Source organism: Ammospiza nelsoni, chromosome 6 (assembly GCF_027579445.1).
Source record: "Ammospiza nelsoni isolate bAmmNel1 chromosome 6, bAmmNel1.pri, whole genome shotgun sequence".
NCBI classification, from domain to species: Eukaryota; Metazoa; Chordata; class Aves; order Passeriformes; family Passerellidae; genus Ammospiza; species Ammospiza nelsoni.
The window spans coordinates 22,935,227-22,954,005 of record NC_080638.1 but is presented as its reverse complement, the minus strand read 5'-3'; the positions used below and the strand labels follow the sequence as shown (position 1 = coordinate 22,954,005).

General features: G+C 34.4%; 1 protein-coding gene across 3 annotated transcripts in view; it reads left to right on the top strand.

Annotated features, from left to right (window-relative positions):
• Positions 1–18,779, top strand: part of LRRC4C (leucine rich repeat containing 4C) — a 482,222-nt gene that overhangs the window by 355,426 nt on the left and 108,017 nt on the right. Inside the window, exon 1 of one of the 3 annotated variants that reach the window (XM_059475096.1) lies at positions 7,124–7,249. The exons of the other annotated variants lie outside the window; for them this stretch is intronic. The gene's annotated coding sequence lies outside the window, so the exon portion shown is untranslated. Of the gene's footprint in view, positions 1–7,123; positions 7,250–18,779 lie in introns of those variants that run through there. 3 annotated transcript variants of the gene reach the window in all.

Here is an 18,779-nt window from a genome sequence, read left to right as displayed (position 1 = left end):
AAACATAAATGAGTCTCTCAGTTTGTTTAATATAAAATTGTCCCTCCATTGTAAGAAAGATGCATTATCTGAAGTAAGAAACTTGTGCATAAACATTCCAGAAATCATAACAAGCTGTTGATATATGGCAAAATGAAGGTCTCATAATTATCAAGGGTTCCCTGCTTGAGGATTAGGTCATTATTTTCTCTTGAAGGTGCCTTTTCAAATTCTTTTAATAATTATTAACTAAGAAAAAACCTTCTCAGCTGATTTCTTTTATTCGCAAATATTATTTTTTTTCAATTAGAAAATGAGAAATGACCCTGATATTTGCCATCCCCTAACTCTTCTATTTCCTAAAACTGGTTCTGAATGCTGTGTTTGGTATTTAACTGCATGATGTAGACTGCATCTGGTATTTCACTCTATACTGGAAGGTACTCATGCTTTTCAGCATTGTTATTTTTTTCCCCTATGGTCACGGTTAATGAGGTCTTGCTTTGTAATAACAGATGTAAAAACAAAATTTTAATTACCCATCTGTATCCTCATTTTCATCTCAATTTTTTCTTTATTTTTGGGCTATACTGTTTTATAGACTGTGATTATGATATCTTTTATGGAATCTTTTACCTTCAGAGTCCCATAAAAAGCTTTGCATACACTTGGACTGGAAATGTACTGGAGCTGCAATGGGGTTGGTGTTGGATCCTGCAGAAATAGGGAGGCATATCCCAGGAATTGGATTTTACTGAGCAAATCTAGTACAAAAAGTTAGTTATATTCTGCAGCCAAAATGCTATTAGGGCAACTACTTCTGACTTTAAGGCACCAAATCTTTAATCAGCATAAAACGCTGCTCCTTTGGACCACAAATAATTGAAGCTATTTATCATGTGCTTAGCAGTTAAATGAACTATTTCTGTGCTGGAATGCTACAGCTGTTTGTTAACACTGCACAGTTTCAGAACAGTTGAAGTGAAGAAGCAGAAAACAACCTACTTAAAATGTAGGTAATTTCCTCAGACTGTGATTAGTTCTGAAGACTCCAAAACAAATGATAGTCAGATTTTCTCCAAAAGCAGGCCATTTCAATAATAGTTTGTGGCTAGTGATGAACCTGAGATGAAAGGGTTGTGTTCATTAGAGGTTCTACATGCCAAGCTTACATGCTGGCCTAGATTGTTTCTCCAAAAAAAGGATTCCAACCCGGCTAATGTGTTGCTGATACTGCATTCAGAAACACCCCCTGTTTTTTGTGATGTTTCTCTCCAAGTACAGCTAATCCTGCTCTGGCATTGTTTTGCAATCAGAACCTGAAACTGTATTGCAATATTATTTCAGCAGTCTGCAGTAAAGGTAGCGTGTTGTTTTCACAAAATTATTTAGATTTTACGCTGTAATGTAAGCAAAGGATAGTGTTGTAGTATATTTAATTACCTTTTTTTTTTTCTCCTCCTGTTTATGGCATGGACTTAATTTGGTTAATTTCCTTGTCAGTTAAACTTCCACTGGCATATTTCTTTGGTTTTATAGATCTTTATCTTGGTAGATATGCTTGAATGGTAGTGTTTCCTGGATTAATTTTTGGCACAAAGGCTTTATCCTATCTCCAGTTCTGATGTTTAATCCAACATGATAATGTGTTTTTGCAAAGCATGGAGACTCGTGTGTTAGTGGGCAGCAAACAGCACTTCAGAATTTGGAAGCTGTTTCTAGAATCTCCACCTTATGTTGTCTAAAATGGAAATTACTTTATTAAAAATAACTTGATTCGCCTCAGTGCACCTGTTTCTATGCAACAGCAAAGGCACCTGTGTCCTATTAATACTTACATTATGCAGCACATTTGGAAATGTTATAACTCAGGTGGATTATCCTCCTGGGAACCACACACATCGCTCCTGCCTCAGCTCGTTCTCTATCTATATGTCAAGTTGTTAAATGATTTTTGGGTTACTTCAATGTGTTTGCAGCTTGAATTCTTAAAACATGCTACTCAGGCAAGTGAAAAGAAACTTATTCCAGATGGCTGGTAGCAGATCTCCATGTTTTTCTATATTCAAATTGTCCAACATCTTTTTTGAATCCATCCATTCTTTTGTACTGCCATTTAAAATGAGACGTACATAACTGGTAGGTCATCTACAGTTGCTTGATTCTAACTCAGACTGTTGTTCAGCTAGAAATTATGATGTCTCTCATGCTGCTTCTTGTCTAGGTCAATTATTTTTGTTATAGTATCAAAGGTTTTGGAAATCCATTTAAGATGATTTGCTATTTCGTTATTGTACAAATATTAATTTAATTTTTACACTAAAATATGACAACTGCAACTCAAGCATCAGGTGACTCCCACAGAAAAGATGAGCAAGAAATTAACTTATTTTGCCCTGAATCTTATTCATTTAGCTTTATTGCCAATAATGTAAATTGACATCAAGGCCATGGAAACAGGTTCCATATTCCTTGTTAGTAAAATATGATGTGAAACTTTTTATTTTCTGGTGTGGCATCACTGTGTATGGCTAGAAGTAGTATACTAGGAAATGGCTAATATATTTACTTTTCATATTTAGTAGGCAAAACTGACTGTGTGGAGTATTAATCCCACCTAAGTTATCAAACTCAATGGTGATCATACAAGATCTTTATTTCTGCTCATTTAGAATAATGACTTAGCTACTTCATAGTTTTTCCTAATTCAGTATTTTGAAAGATAACTCTTACTAAATAGGTTTTTCCTGTGTTATACAGCAAGGAAGCCTACTCTGAGTAGTATATCAATCATTGAGGATGATTTGGACTCTATTGAAAGGGACCTGAATAGGATAAGCATGCGACCTCCATCTTCAAAAATAAAATAAATATAATAACTAATTCCTGACATATATTTATCTAGCCTGTACTTAAAACCATCACCTAGACTTCAAGGGATCCCTTGCCTGACAGGTAGGCCATATGAAATCACACAGAACCTGATTTTCCTTTTTAAAAATGTTTGGGCCTTTTTTCTGGTTGTATTTGTTATTTTCTTCCTGTCTTTTAATGACATATTAAGTTGATGAAAGTTTGAACTGCTAATGTCCTTGAGAAGATATGATTGTTTATTCACAGTGCCTTCATTGTATTTATTTGGTTGTAAACATGAATAATAATTATATCCTGACAAACATGTTTTTTAACCTGATGTCCTACATGGGAAGAACACAGTAACAAGTGTCTTTTCCTTTCTTTGAATTAAAAAAAATGGCTGGCATAAAATGTATGGAGAAAAAATAGCTTGTGTTAGAAGTCTGCTATCAGTTGTGTCAGGACTATAGCAATCATAAGTCAGTGAGTGAGGTTAGTAAGGAATATTTACCTGCTATCAGAGTAGTAAGGACCTTGTTGGTTGGTTGTTGTTTGAGTCCCATTCCAGAGCCTGGAGCCATCTCTGGTGTTATGCAGTGAAATGCTTACAAGTGGTTGTAAGTGGTTGTTGGGAGAACTGTGTAAAATAGGGGAACTAATGTGAAAGATTGTTATATATCTGTCGTAGCTCCAATAAAAATTCTGTTCATATAGTGTTCTTCTTAGCAGGCTTTTCAGGAGCTTTTTAATTAATTAATATCCTGTCATTTCTTTAAATGGCTCTTACATGCTTTAGTTCATTGGAAAGCTTGTGAAACGTTCTGTTTACCTGTTGGCTAAAGAAAAAAAAATTATATCAGTCTCCAGGGCAGCCAGTTTAGACAGCATTACACACTAAACACCACTTTTTTTTTTTCCTGTAGAAATCAAGCTTATTAATTATTCTCTTTTTTATTGCATTGCTTTGAAAAATACATTTTCACCTACTTGCTCTTTGGTCTATGTAAAACGGAAGCTGATGCTGTCTGTAGAGCAGATGCTTTCATTTCTCAGAGTATTTCAATTGAGATCCAAATTCCAAGTGCTTACATTGAACAAATAATTTTTATTTTCTTTTCTGATGCTTTCCTAGATGAGCTCCTTGTCAAATCCTGACAATTTGTGAAGACTGTACATTTTAGTCGAAGGTATACTCTGTTCTCATGAGAGTGAAAACCTGTATGACAACTGCAGCATATGATGTATAAAATGGTTGTGTTAATGCGCTAAACATACGCCATGTCTGCTTTTACCGTGTTTCTGATTATTCTTATTTTTCTTCTAGAAGCAGAGAATTCATGCCCATAGTTTAAAAAGTATGAAGTTAATTTTGATTAAATATCTCTTTTGAGATAAAAAAATATTGAAGAAAGGATCATGGTTTGTTTGTAAAATAAATCTCTTTAAAGGACTAAAGGACTGTTGTAATTGCCAACATACAAACCCCAAAGTGGGTTAGCAATAGGATTTGTAAATGGACTAAGTCAATACTATGGATACAGGATTTTAAAAATCCCAGTAATATGCTCTTTTTCTTGTACAGTTTCCAAAGCAGAAAACTTCTTTTACTGTTTATGTACACATTCATTTATGAGATTCCATCAGGACTGGTCTTTCTGAGTGAATCAGTGTCGATGATTGTAACTGTAAAATTAACAATTTTAATGCTGGTTACTAGTCTGCCTCTGAAATTTGTCCCAAGCCCTATTCCTAGCAACAGTTTGAGTATTTAAATATAAAGTCTTTTTCTTGAGGTAAGAATTAACTGAAAATATAATAATCACATTTACTAACTTTTGGGTCTGGTTTTGATATGTCGTGGGCTTGGCTTTTTTTTTTCTCTAGTCTTAAATTTCGCTAAACTAGAACTGAAAACTTGTAGTTTTCACTACTAGAGACAACTCTTCCAAATCTTTTATTTTGTATTTTAGGATTCTTGTCATATCACCATGCTGATTCAAATCTATAGCACATTACAGCATTTTAAATTGACATTTGGTTCTGCCATATGTCATTCTGTGTTGTGGCACACCAGAGTGATATCATGCTTTATCAAGTTTATCAATACTTAATTTATCCTTAACATAGCTTTGTCTAATCAATCTATTCATTTGACTTATGCTCTTACTCACTAAATGCCAGAGCACAGACACATGGTTTCTCCTGGAAGATGCTATTTTGATGCTGTAGTTTAGGAGAAGTTTAGTAGTGGTTTAGCTAAAAGGTAATTCTATTGCATTTTAGCATTTCTCAGATAAGATTTAAAATTGATTGATTTGGAGATTTTACCAACAAGCTACGGGGATTTATCTAGAAGACTGAAAGGCTAAGGTTTGAATGTGTAAATTAAAAGAGTGATTTTTTTTTGTTTGTTTGTTTTTTTTTGTTTGTTTCTTTTAGTTAGTTCCTCTTTGTTAGTGTTTCATTTATCTAGCCAGAATTACCTAAATATGACATTAAGGCTGTTTCCATCCATTTGGATTCTAATAAAGTTAGGGCAGGGAATCAGAACAAAATCCATCAAGAAAAATGAGGAGGCACACCTGGTTGACAGTGTTTGTACCCCTGTTATATCTCACAACTCAGCAAAACCGTTTTCAGAAAATGCATTGCTAAATAAAGTTAAGAAGAGCAGGTAGACAACAACTATAACACATAAAACAATGTTCTAGGGAGATTATATTTTTAATAATATCACAATCTTTTTCATTCTTTAAAAAATTACATTTCAAAGTTGCTAATTAGGGAAAATTATGGGTATGGGAATAAACATTTCTGGTGTGCAGCAATTTGCCCATTCAATCATGCTGTAAGAAACACTAAGCATAACAGATCAAATAAGGTGGAAAATTTCTAAGAAAATAAGACATGACTCTATGGAAAAGAGGTTAATTTTGTACATATCTATCTGGAGGTTGGTTGTTCACTTGGTTTTACTGCTGCCTTGGTCACAATAAGTCAACAAAACAAAAATGAAAACTTGTCAGTAATGGAAGTATTTTACTAGAAACCAAAATATCTTGAAAATGAGCTGTAAATGCATAGAAGGGGAATATGTAAAAGGACAGGAATTTTAACTTTTGTAATTATTATTGTCACCTCTGGAAGTGTCATGAATAATTTACTTCTGTTCCTTTCATTTGCTCTTGCATAGAATGCTATTCTGACTGCATGTTATGGAATGTGGAGGAAATTCAGTCTGTCCTTAGAAAAATAAAGTTAGGAAATTTTGCTGTCTGGTCTGTATTTTCCATTTAATGTAACCTTTTAAAACATACATATGTACATATCCTTTCAAATGACCTATGGAAAGGAAGTTTTGAGAATACCATGTGAATATATTTTCACAATGGGTAATTGTTGCTGGAGCCTGAGTTTTTAACATTATGCATTCTATTCTTTCTTTTATCTGTTGGTCACTAAAAACTTAATCTAAAGTCCAGTAAAATGCATAAAGGTATTTTTTCCATTGTCTTTCCTCTAAGATTACAGTCACTTGTGTAATGGAAATAAATTTTTAATATATGTGATAAAAATCTAGTTACTAAAATACTTTGATGACTGACTGATAGGGGTTCTTTCTCTGAATATTTTTATCTATATGGATCTTAGTAGATGTTAAATCTCTCGTTTCCTGCGCTGAAACTGCCTTACCTGTATCTTCTTTCTCCACTCCAAAGAAAAAGCCATAATAATCTGGTCAGTAGTAGATAGTCTTAAATTTTGTTGATATGATAAACACATATTTATTCCTAAAAGGTTAATAGTTGGGAATATTTTGTAGAAAAATGATGATTCAGAGACCAGAATGGAAGAGTATCAGCAGACAATCAATCTTTTCTAATAATTTTTCATCCCTCAGTGTATCTATCATGTAAGTGTTAATTTAGTACTTGTGAATTTAATTTTTCATTATATAGAAACTTGTTAATGGTTGTTAAATGGCTTAGGAGCCTAATTCTCATAATCACAAATTAATTAAATAAGTAGAAACCAGAAACCCATTGAAAACCAATTAGTCTTAGGTCTGTGAGTGCCATTTACACTACAGAAAATGAAATTTATGCTTCTAAATAGTTTAGGCACTTGAATATTTTTATGCTATTTCACTGCTAAAAAACAGACACAAAATTTTCTGGTATCACTTATTGAATATGTGATAAAGATTTACGTGTAATGTTAAGTTGTTTTTAAACACTTCATATGAATGAAACAAGCATTCTACTCAGTAAATTTTGGGTCCAACAGGCATAAAGAGTTGGGTAAATTCCTGTGTTCTGGTTGAAGATACTTCAGCATGAGAAGACACTTGATTATATTGAGACCTCCAAGCCTCAAAAGCCTTACACGTTTCCTAAAAAGGGCATGACTAATGGTGAGTTCTGTGTTCTGTTTATGAGTATATTACAAAGGGAATGTAGCAAAGAGGAGTAAACGGCTAAAGAAGCTCCTGGAATTGCCTGCACAGAAATTCATTCCAGTTTTAATACTGATTTGATGAATAGTGTGTTTGCAGGAAGCTTGCACGTTGCCCTTGTGACTCCTATTCTTGGATTTCTTAGTGGTAAAGTTCCAGATCTCACCAACATCAAACAGCATGAACGAACATCTGCTGCCCTCATAAACTTTTGTTAGCTGTCTTCCCTGGTGCCTCTGAGTGCGAGCCTGAGCATAGCCTTGGAGGTGTATTACATGGGGCAGATAGCCAAATTAAAATTATTTACTTATATAGCACAGATACAGTATTACATCTACATAAATCAGTCCAAAAAACTACATAATACAGAGGAGGGGGAAGAGAACTGTGGCTTGATGTATAAAAATGTTATATTAAATTATCTTAAAAAAAAAAAAATTCCTTAAGTGGGAAAATCTAAGAGTGGTAAACTTTAATACAAGTGTCTTAAAATAAGTAGTTCTTACTTGCTATTTTTTGCATGAATGGAAGACATGTATTATGCTGGCAACTCTATATGCATCACAATATGTAGTGAATATATATAGGTACGTATACAATGAAAGAGGAATTAAAAAAAAAAGCAAGTGTGTATGTTTAAATGTTTTGTTCCTGAGGGCTTCTGCTTTCAGAAGTAAGTCTGCTTTCCTCAGTCATAAATATAACAAGTATTGTTACACAATTTTAAATCTTAGTCGGAGTATTCCGATAACATAAAGCCCATTATGAAAAATGGATATTATAACACCTTATAAGTAATATTTTAAACTAATTATTTATGCAAAAACTATATGGGTATAGATGAAATGCACAGTATTTCTTTAATAATTTGCATATTATCTTCAGCCAGTAATAGGAATTATTATAACTTTAACCAAAATAATATTTTCCAAAAAGGTCCTTCACAAGTAATATGAAAGGAGGCTTTTTCCTAAGACCAAAAAAGATGAAATTTTGATCTTCTTTTTGGTCTTCATATTTGAGATATATATAACAGATTGGCAGGGAGGATTGCCATTAATTGTTAAATCCATTTAATGTGAAATGGAATAAATATCAATGCATCCAATGTAGTATTTTCTATCTTTACTATGTAGTTTTTCATTGTATTTTCTGGAAATGTTAGAATTGCAATATATTTAACCAAAAGATTATTGTATATAGCTTCATGTATCTCCTTTCTAAGCTTCTGGTCTAGTGAGAAGACAGGTGAGGGCAGGATGGCCCTCAACGACAGGCTGCTGAAGGATCCTATTTGATCTGTTATTGGGTATGGCAGCATCTCAAATGAATAAATGCAGGTAGTCCAGGAACATGGACCTATTTGAAATTAATCCAGTTGTGATCTGCAAGTGTCACAGATTTCAGTGTTTGTCCATCTTGCTATTAACAAAAGTGTGCTTGGAACAAGACAAAGCATAGCATACAGTTATTCCAGGACTTAGTCCATGCTTCTCTAGCTAGTTAATCAAATACTGTCTTTTGGAAAGCAAATAAATCAGCTCCTCAGAGAAATGTCGTCTTTTCTGTTTCACAAAGTACTTGCCCTAAAACTCCACATGAAACTGTTTAATGCTAGTAGACAACAGTCGCTCTGCTTAGAGAGGAAGTCTGTAATTCTTATGCAAAAAATCCTCCCACTCCAGAGTGGTTTACTGTCATTTCAGAAATCTGTCTCTAGTCTATGTATTTTAATGTCAATAGAATATGCTTCTGTTTTTTATCCTTAAGCGTTTTGGCAAACATGAAAGTGATCAGTTGACCATCTGATAGACTCAGTCAAGTTGCCTGTCAGACTTCTCAAGTTGCTGACTCCATCTGGTATGAAGTGAGGAAAACTGACTGAAAAGAAGTTCTGATTTTATTTTTTGACTCTATAACCTTTTCAGCGAGTTCAAGCCATGAATTCAAACCAGCCATAAGAAAGGCCAGGTAATTACTTTGTGATAAGAAGAGCAGCACTGAAGGATTTGCCTGGGGCTCAGAACACTGATTGTCGGATAAAACTCAGCAAAGTCCACGGCCCCGAAGGACTGCTGAGGCTGGACTGCTGTAGGCTAATATGCTTAGAGGAAAGGTCAGGCAGTTGTGGAAGCCTGAACAGCAGACTGTCTCTGAGCTCTGTGGCTGGCACTGTTCAGGAGCTGAGTGGGGAGCACAAAGGGATTGATTTAAATGAGTTAACTGATTCCTCTTTTCTTTAGGCCCACATTCCCCAGACATGTGAGCGGGTGTTTGTAGTCACAGCAAAGCACTGGAGCTCTAATGTGAGCCTCCTGCATAATTGGTGTGGGACACGAATATTGGATGTCTCAGGCCCTGAATCTAAAAGTTTGCCCCCATCCTTATTTCATGCAGTTACATTATAAGGCGTGTTTGGAGGAGGAAGAAATTATTTTTTCTCTTCTACACGTCAGGTTATTTCTAGGAAAATAGTATTCTTGGTTACATCCTATTACATATTGGCCTCCCACCTGTATAAGTGGCTAATAGTTTCTATTGGCAACCACTGAAAAATCAGAGAAGCTTTTTTAGCTTTGATTTATGAGAGAAGCCAGAATAATACTCAGGAAGAACATAGTAGAGGTTTCACTTTCAGTAATTTGCATCTCTGCCTCATTTCATCTGAGTGCAGTTAGGAACACAGCCAGGTGCCTTCAGCATAGCCACAGCCTTCAATAGTTGCTTCCACAAGCAGTGATTACACATGAAAGGATGGAGGACTGCTGGGATTCCTCATAAATTTGTAAATACAGTACCTTTCATTTACTTGAACATCCTGCTTTTAATATTGTGTAAGAAGGACAGACTGATTAGTAACACTGCCAAAAGTAGGTGGTCATTTAAAACTTGTCTCTACCTAATGAACTTCCTTTGTTACCAGTGTTTGGTTTGGTTTTTTTTATACTTCACTTTTTTTTTTTTTTAAATCACTTACAACTACTGCAAGATATAAACATTTTTCATCTGGGAACAAATTTGTCTTCTAAATAAAATTAATCTATTGACTAGATTGCTCTCCTAGTCTGAAACTGCATTTATCTTCTTAATCCTCTCAATCATACATTTAAATATGAATAGTACATCTAGCCATTGCAGAAAAATAGTTGGAGGATGTTTGTCTGATTGTCTGGGTAATTTTGCAAGATTCTATTTGAAAATGGCAGTTGGTCAGGGTATGAAATTCTGCTCCAATCATAAAAGTATTCTTCTTGAAAGAAAAAAAATTAAAAGAAAAAGGGGTTTATGTACCACTATTTTCCCCTTCAACAATCTTGGTGTTTTCAACCATTTCTGCATCTTGCAGTATTGTTCTTCTCTATGTCCTCTTCCTTTGTCTGAATCATAGGAGATATTTTAAAACCTACTGGAGTGGAAAACTACAAACTAAAGAAAACTTCCTTCTCTACTGAAACAACTGAGTCAGAGGGAATCCCTGTCACTGGCTTCTTTCCTGAATTGTCTAAATAGCAGACACATCTCAAAACAATTTGGAAATCATGAAGTTGAGATCTCCACCTATTTTGATGTAAATCACTAAACAGTCACCAGCAGGTAGTAATTTAACTTCCAACCTGACTAGTGGTTGTGAATGTACCCAGGAAAACACCTTCAAATGGGTTAACTAAATGAATGTTTATATTTCACATCTACTGTGCAGTCGCACTCTGGCATTACTGCTTGATTAGGTTTTGAGAGATGAAATGTTCCCGGTAGTTTTATGTATTTCTTTGCCTTTAATTAAAGACTAAGTTGTACCTTCTGTTGCCAACTAAACTAGTAACTTCAGTGTGAAAAATATGAAGACTCTTTAGTCCCTATGATTTTTTTTGAGTGGAAATAAAGGTAGAATATGCATAAATCTTGAGAAGCTTCCACATATACATTAGAATTGCAGTTTTACTACTATCATCTCAAGATGGATTTCTGACAGATAACTACTTATTGAACCTACTGGAAGGATAATTTTTGTATTTAGTTTAGGAAAGAAATTGAAGTAATTTTTTTCACATAAAAATAATATGGGCTAATGAAAATTATATTCAGCAAAAGATAATTTGTATCTCATTGGAATCATTATTTATGTTTTAAATACATACATGCATATGTATACTTATACAACATATATATACACACATATATATACCTATACATACATGCATGCATACATTTATACTTATTTTCTCAGTATAAGATTGGAGCTTAACATAAATTTCAAACCTTTAATCTCCTTGCTTTGCCCTGACTCAGAAAACTTGCAATTCACTTGTTTGGGGAAATCTGTAGGTGACCTAAAATGCTTTTTTCCTTCTGGAGCATTTCAGTATCATTCTGCTTGCCCCATACCTCCTAAATAATGGAGGTATGGGGCAAGTAGAATGATACTGATATGCTCCAGTGATTGGAGGTTTTTACTGTGTCAAAAAAATCCATTGATTTTTTGTTTTCTTTGGTATGACCATGGATTTGCTTATATATCAGTAGATAAAGTGACAAGAAGAGTCTTTGAAATGAAATAACATGTCAGCTAGGTTGCAGTTGTATGTTCCTGGGAGATGTTAATGCCAGAGTAGAACATATGACTGCTCTCTTTTGTGAGGTACCATAGTGTATATAGGAGAAAAACCCCAAAACTAAAAACCCCAAAGTTAGGAGGAAAAGGGTCTTGCATAAAATATGAACATGGCCGAAAATGCTCTCTCAAAATAACAGAACTGTAACCAAAATAACTGAGGGCATGGTTGTCACCTATAGGTTTTTCATGTGTGGAGGTCATTAGTAGTTTTTTCTGGTGTGTGTGTGCAGGTACTTGCAGGCTCTGGTGCTCATGCATACACAGCAGAGGTTTTAAAAAGCACTCTGGTGCCTTGAAATGACTTCTCGGAATGAGTGTCTGTGACAGTGCTAAATGTTTCCTAGCAAGGGAGTGCCATAGGCACTTTTAATAGAATTTAGAAGCTGATAGAAAGAGGCAAACTGTATGCTGAAATCCTGCTGTCTGTCTGCAGCACAAGTCTAGCAGACGGGAACAGCAAAACCTTCTGACATTCAGTAAATCCTGTAAGAGGTCTCCAGAGGGATTGCTTCTAGGAGTTGAACCATAACCTTTTCCTCTATGAGCATCACAGTCCTTGTCTCACTGCAAAAAATGCTGGCCAGTGCTCTAAACTTGATGTTACCTATGACATTGGCATCTTTTCCTTGAGAGGTAAGAGAAACATGCTAATCTATTTTATATAGACAGTAAAGCCTGCTATCTGGGACATATGGAGTGCTTCCTCCCATTGGCTTAATAGTAGAGGGTTTTCTGTAGTGTTGTCACTACAGCAGTGTATATAATATACCCTCAAGTATGAAACCATAATTGCTGGCCTGCCAGTCCCTAATGTAACTTTCTTGAGTAAAAAGTATTTTTGGTGTTGTGATTCTGAGGGGAAAAATGAGTGCTGGCCTATTTGGTGCAGGTGACTTCTAAGAAAATAATAGAATATATTATCCTTCTATTGTCTGCAACTAGCTTTCCACTCCGTGAAATTTTGTTAAATATATTGGAAGTGTTCCAGGAATAATCTGGATATGTTTTTAATTAAATTCTGTACTGCTGAACTGAGAATAATCAGCAGTATTTATCAAATACTATAGGTGAGGTATTTCAAATGCAGACTTTTGAAATTTTGAAAATATGGCTGGCCTTGTTTTGCCGAAATTTTCTGCTCCTGAAAATGAAGAAGGATGCGTTTTTCCAGGCTGTGGTGTTGAGTACAAAATGAAGTATTTTCATGAAGAAAATCAGGACATTATTCATGTCACTTATCCATAGCAGAGATGCATTCAGAAAGTTGCTTTGCAGTGAAAGCCAAAAGAGTTTTATGTATCTGCAAAGTTAATATGACAAATAATTTCTCTGTTCATGATATACAGCCACTGACCCTGGAAATCTGGAAGGATCCTTCTCTCTAAGGCATATTATTCATTAGAATAGAATATTAATTAGAATTAATAAAAACAGAATATTTTGCACAAAATGTTATAATTAAAAATAAAAAAAAATTGACACCAGTAATGATTTGGGCCATCCCTATAGTGCTGCTTGAATCAAGGCACTCTATGAGACTAGATGATTCAACTTCCTATATGCTTAGAATACTTTTCAGTAAAATTGGAAAGCTTTGCTATTGGCCCATCTAGAGAGTTCTCAGGACTTTATAAATAAGAAGTAACAACTCTTCCTCAATGCAGAAGTCTACTTTCCTGTCAACCTGGTGTAATTTGGAATAATTGAAAGTGGAATGGCTGGATATCAGCTCATATATTCTAAATGTCCATGTACCAGTTGGTATTTACTTCTGCTTTAAGCCACACTCTACTCAGCTAAAAGTTTCTACCTATACATTCTGCTGTTTTGATTGTAAGCATTGGAAACATTTGCAGTCTCTTCTGTTCACTTCATAGTCGGTAACTTCATCAGTTCTGCGTGTGCCAAATACTGCTCTGCAGCATCTGGCTGTTAAGCTGTTTTATCTCCCTGGGAGAATTTTTGTTTAAATCCATGACTAAGAATCATATAAAGATATGTCCAAGACAGATGCCTTTCAACTTGCCTAACATTTGATATTGATGTGTATAATAAACTCTCAGTACTCTCTCAGTACTTCTCAGAACTCTCCAGGTGATTTAGGCTCTCCTGAGCCCAAGGAGAGTTTGAAGACATCACTTATTTCTGTGTTCCATCTTGAGATCTTCAAAACATAAGATTTATGGCATAATTTTTTTCCACATTTGAATTTTGCTGCTTCAATGCTTGTAGTTGTGAAGACCAAAACTATGCATGTGTCTTGAAAGGATATATGAAGCAGTAATGAAAAGCTGGTATATATGCATGTACTTGGCTAAATACACTGAAAAGATTTCCAATAAGAAACAATATGAACATTGGAAGAAATAAGCAGGCAATATGTATTCTTACTGTTACCTTTCTAATGATATTTCTCAGATAAAGCAGAAACATTTTCCCTGTTTCTAAACTGGAATTTTTCCCTATGCCTTTTTAGAATAATTTTTGTTTTCTTAGCCATGTTACAAAGGGGCTTCTCCCTCTTGGAAAATAGCATAGCTGTTTGATAATGACAGGAAAATTTATCTATTCTATGTTTAAAACAACTATAGAACTTAATTGGTGAGTAAATGAATATTTTTTCATATATTTAAAATGTGAGTTTGCTTAAAACATATTTGAAATATGTGTAGCTTTAGATCAAATTACACAATGCTGTATGATTCCAAAATATTCTTTTGCCTATATACTAAAAATGTGAGTTCTGTGGTACTTCTATACCTACCTAATATAGATAAGGTATGCAGACTTTTGTTTCTAAAAGATATAAAAATCATGGACAAATACTAAAAAGTGTGAGTATTACCAATATTATATTGGAATGGACCAATACACACTTTTTTATATTTCTTATAAAGAATATTGGAGTAGGGGGAAATAAAAAGTTGGGGTAGCCTAGTACAGGTTTTTGGTGAAATTTAACGATCCAAAATGGCAACATGACCATACAATGAAGCTTGATACCTTTTCTTGTAGAGGGAACAGTTTGAGAAGCGTCTTGTTGTTAGTAAGTAATTCTACTACTGGGACGCAGATCAAGCAGCCGCTAAAAAGATAACCTGCTTATTACTGCAAAAATATCCACTCATTACAACACATTACGAAATATCCATGACTTTGGAAATTATTTGGTGGTTGTATCATTCCATTTCATGGTAGGGGATGTGCACAAAACAGAAAAAGTTTCTGTGGTACAAAAAATTTTGAAGAGAAGCTTCACCTGGGAACTGGTCACACCATGTATTACATAAGTGTTGAACAATAATCAACAGTTGTTATTTTTGTGTAAACATTATTCTTCCATTTATTTAAACAGAGAACATTTTTTCCTATCTCAGTTTATCATGTTAGGAATTCAGTTGTTTGTCTTCATCATGTCATTGCTGCTTCACGTGTCCACTCCACATTACCATTCTATCCTCTTAAAAAGAGCAAAGAATAAAGATGAAGGGAAAGAATGACTGAGGAACTCTTACTGTTCTATGCAACAGGTTTTTTTGTGGGCTATTTGAGGCTTTTTTCTTTTTTAAAATTGGGTGTTCTGCCAACAGGTTTAGAGAAAACAAGCCTTTTCAATTCTCTTGTAAAATAACAGGGAGATGTATTTTTTTTTTACAGTTACCGGCTTTTGAAGGGAAATTACCTCAAAATAATTATTATATTGGTTGGTTTCTATCCTATTTATTGGGTATGCTGTAAACATTTTAAATCCACTGAATGCCAGCTAAAGCCAAAGTAGTTTTTATTTTTTCCCATTTAATGTATATCTGTGATCTTTATCTTAGTTGTTTTATTCTTATATTCATCATCAGCCATAGTAGATGTTGCAGTTTTGTGCTGAGGGTTTCAGTACAAGTCTTTTGAGGCTCATGTTAATGCTGTCTAGACTGTTTCTATTTAAATTGTGAGAATGTGACCTACTTTCATCTCTGTCACTGCATCTGTGGATTCTCCTCTTCACGTCATATTAATTCATCCAGTTTTAATGATTGTCCTGCCTCATTAGCTGGGCTTACAGGACACATATGGGAGACCTCAGCCAGGCCAAAACTCATTTTTCAATCATGCCAAGAACATGTCACTATGTTTATCATGCCCTTTGTGACCCAGTGATCCCAAGTAAATATGCCTAGTAGTTATTATTAATGGTTGCTGAGATAGATTTCACAAAGTTTAAAAAAATCACTTATGATGGCCTGTCCATCTGTACTTTAATGATGAATGAGTCATGTTCACTCCTATGCATGCAGATTCAGCAACAAGAATTGAGTTTTAATGCTCACTGATTTTTTCTTGGAGTACTGAATAGAAACAATACCTTTGGCTTTTAATCAAGTACTTGATGCTACATTTCATTACAGCTTTTGCCAGAATTTGATGGAGTTTTTTTGCCTCTGTAAATGTAGAAGTTTTTTGAATCTCTTCCACTGCTGTTTTCTTTTTTTCCTGCTATCCATCGGTTAATTAATACAATAGAAAGCATGTCAACATAATTCACTAAAGAAACTTTACTGGACATAAGATGTTTCAGGTAGCTGATCATAAAGGCAACTGGATTTTTGTCAATTAAATATATAGATCCTCAGGAATATTTCAGCAATTTCATAGTGAAATTGCCTCAGGATTTTCTTAATACAATGGAGTTTCAGATCTAGTATTTTCATAAGCATTACTAATTTAAATATTAATCTCTTCACAGTATAGAACATAATATTTCTTAATTAAAGAAGAAAATAAAAATATCCCAAATTACCTGTGAATAGATTAAGTTAAAATACTAAAATTTTATTAACAACTTACTTGATTTTTCTGTCCCTCAAGCTTATCTCTGCTTATTTTGTCTAATTAGGGATGGTTTTCAAGGGGTTGGAGAGTGAAATTATTGCATGTTAAGGTGGTAAATTTGGCTTTCTGACTTAGTTGTTGAAATGTTGCAGGCTGTGGGGAGTTAACAGTTCCATAATGAGATTTAGTTGGTGTTTATTAATTTATTCTTCTTGTCATACTACAGTGAAATTGAAGCACAATACTTGACAAACAGCAATGCACATGCAAGATCAGAAAAATGTCCTGAAAGTTAGGTGATTAGGACCTGACTGTTGTGGAGATTCAGAGAGATGATTCTGAAAGACATAAACATCCCTTGCCTAATGAGATGTTATAGGTGTGGCCAGTAAGTACTAGACTATAATTAGTTGGTTTACTTATCAATCAGATATAGGAATTATTCTACATATAGCTTGCTACAGGAGGTCTGCTGTATCTTAGCAGATGAAGTAGTCACTGTGCAAAGCTTCACACAGGAGCCATAGACTATTTTTAAATCCTCAAGTAAAAGTTGAGTGGTTTATAAATGGTTCCTAGGCCTTTTGGTAGGTTTCTACACCACTGTATTTTGTACTGTATAAATGTCTACGAATTAAGATCTTTGACAGCAGGAGTATGGTGTGGTTACTGAAATACAAACTGAGTTCAGCATACAGCTGTCTTCACTACATGGCAGACAGTTGTCTTCATTACTCTACTGTTTAAGTTAAATAAAAATAGATCATCCTAAAACTAGAGAATTAACAAATTCTCATGGAAAATTTTTAAGAACTTCAGAATCTAAGTCCTTTTCATTGAGATAAGTAATAATCCTTTTTAAGGACCGCAGGGTTTTGGTTTGTTTTTTTTTTTTTTTTTTGGTTGTTTGGGCTTTTATGTTTGTAGTTTTTTGGTTGGAAATTTTTTTGGAGAGGGGTGGATGGGTTCATTGGTGTTCAGTGGGGATTTTTTGATGTGGAAATTCAATTAATGTGAATATTTTCCCTATAAATCCTTCTCAATATGAAACAGAGCTGCTATGAACATAAGTGTCTCATTGTGTTTGGACTAGATCATCCAAAAATGAGTGTACATTTGCAACTGGGTGTGACTCAGTATTAAAACTGTAGTGTATTAGTTTAATTGTATATAAAATGCGAGAAAATGTAAAACTTAGAATAAGGTTTCTAATAGCAGAAGAAAAGCTTTCCTCCTTAGTTAAAAAGGCCCTGTCTTGTTAACATAACTGCATTAACTGAAGAAACAAGAATCCTGAAAGAATTTATTTACAGTTGCAAGTCCATCAAAAGGAGGACTGAATCCGAACCAGGCTAAATGATTCATTCAAGGAGTTCAAGAAATCTGGGATTTAGTGGAACACTGAGGGGTTTCCAAGTGCAAGCCTTGGATGCAAAGCTGTGGGGTATTTTTGAATACCAGATCTCTCAAGACCCTGTTCGACCTCTGATTTATAGGTTGACATTTACAAAGTTTTAACTACTGGTTGGAAATATTATTAAAAAAGTCACTGAGATGAACTCAGTTATTTTGCAATTAATTTATTGATTAGAATTGTAGGTACCAAAAGTTTCTGTTTAAAACCTAATGGATTTGAGAATGGCATAGAACATATGGTATTTGGAATTCTTTTCCTCTGTGTTTTTTTTTGGGAAGTGCTCCTTGCTTCCTTATGTCAAGCACTCAGCAAGTGCACACATCAGAATCTCTTTGTAACTTCCTAGAACAGCCTAAAAATGGTTAAGTTTACAGGAGTACACTTGTTTTGATTAATTCATTCTTAAAAGAAATCTGCAAAATGGAAAACAGATTAGATCTCAGTCATATATAAGTAGAGATGTGGCCTCCCTTACCAAAAATATCAAAGTGTCAGTGTAACATAAAATTTTTCCATATATGCCTATTCAGACAGTATGGCCTAAATGTTACACACAGGTTTTTGAGTTGTTTTATGATCAGTGATATGGGATGAGTTGAGTAACAGAATTTTTATTTTTCACTTTCTCTCCA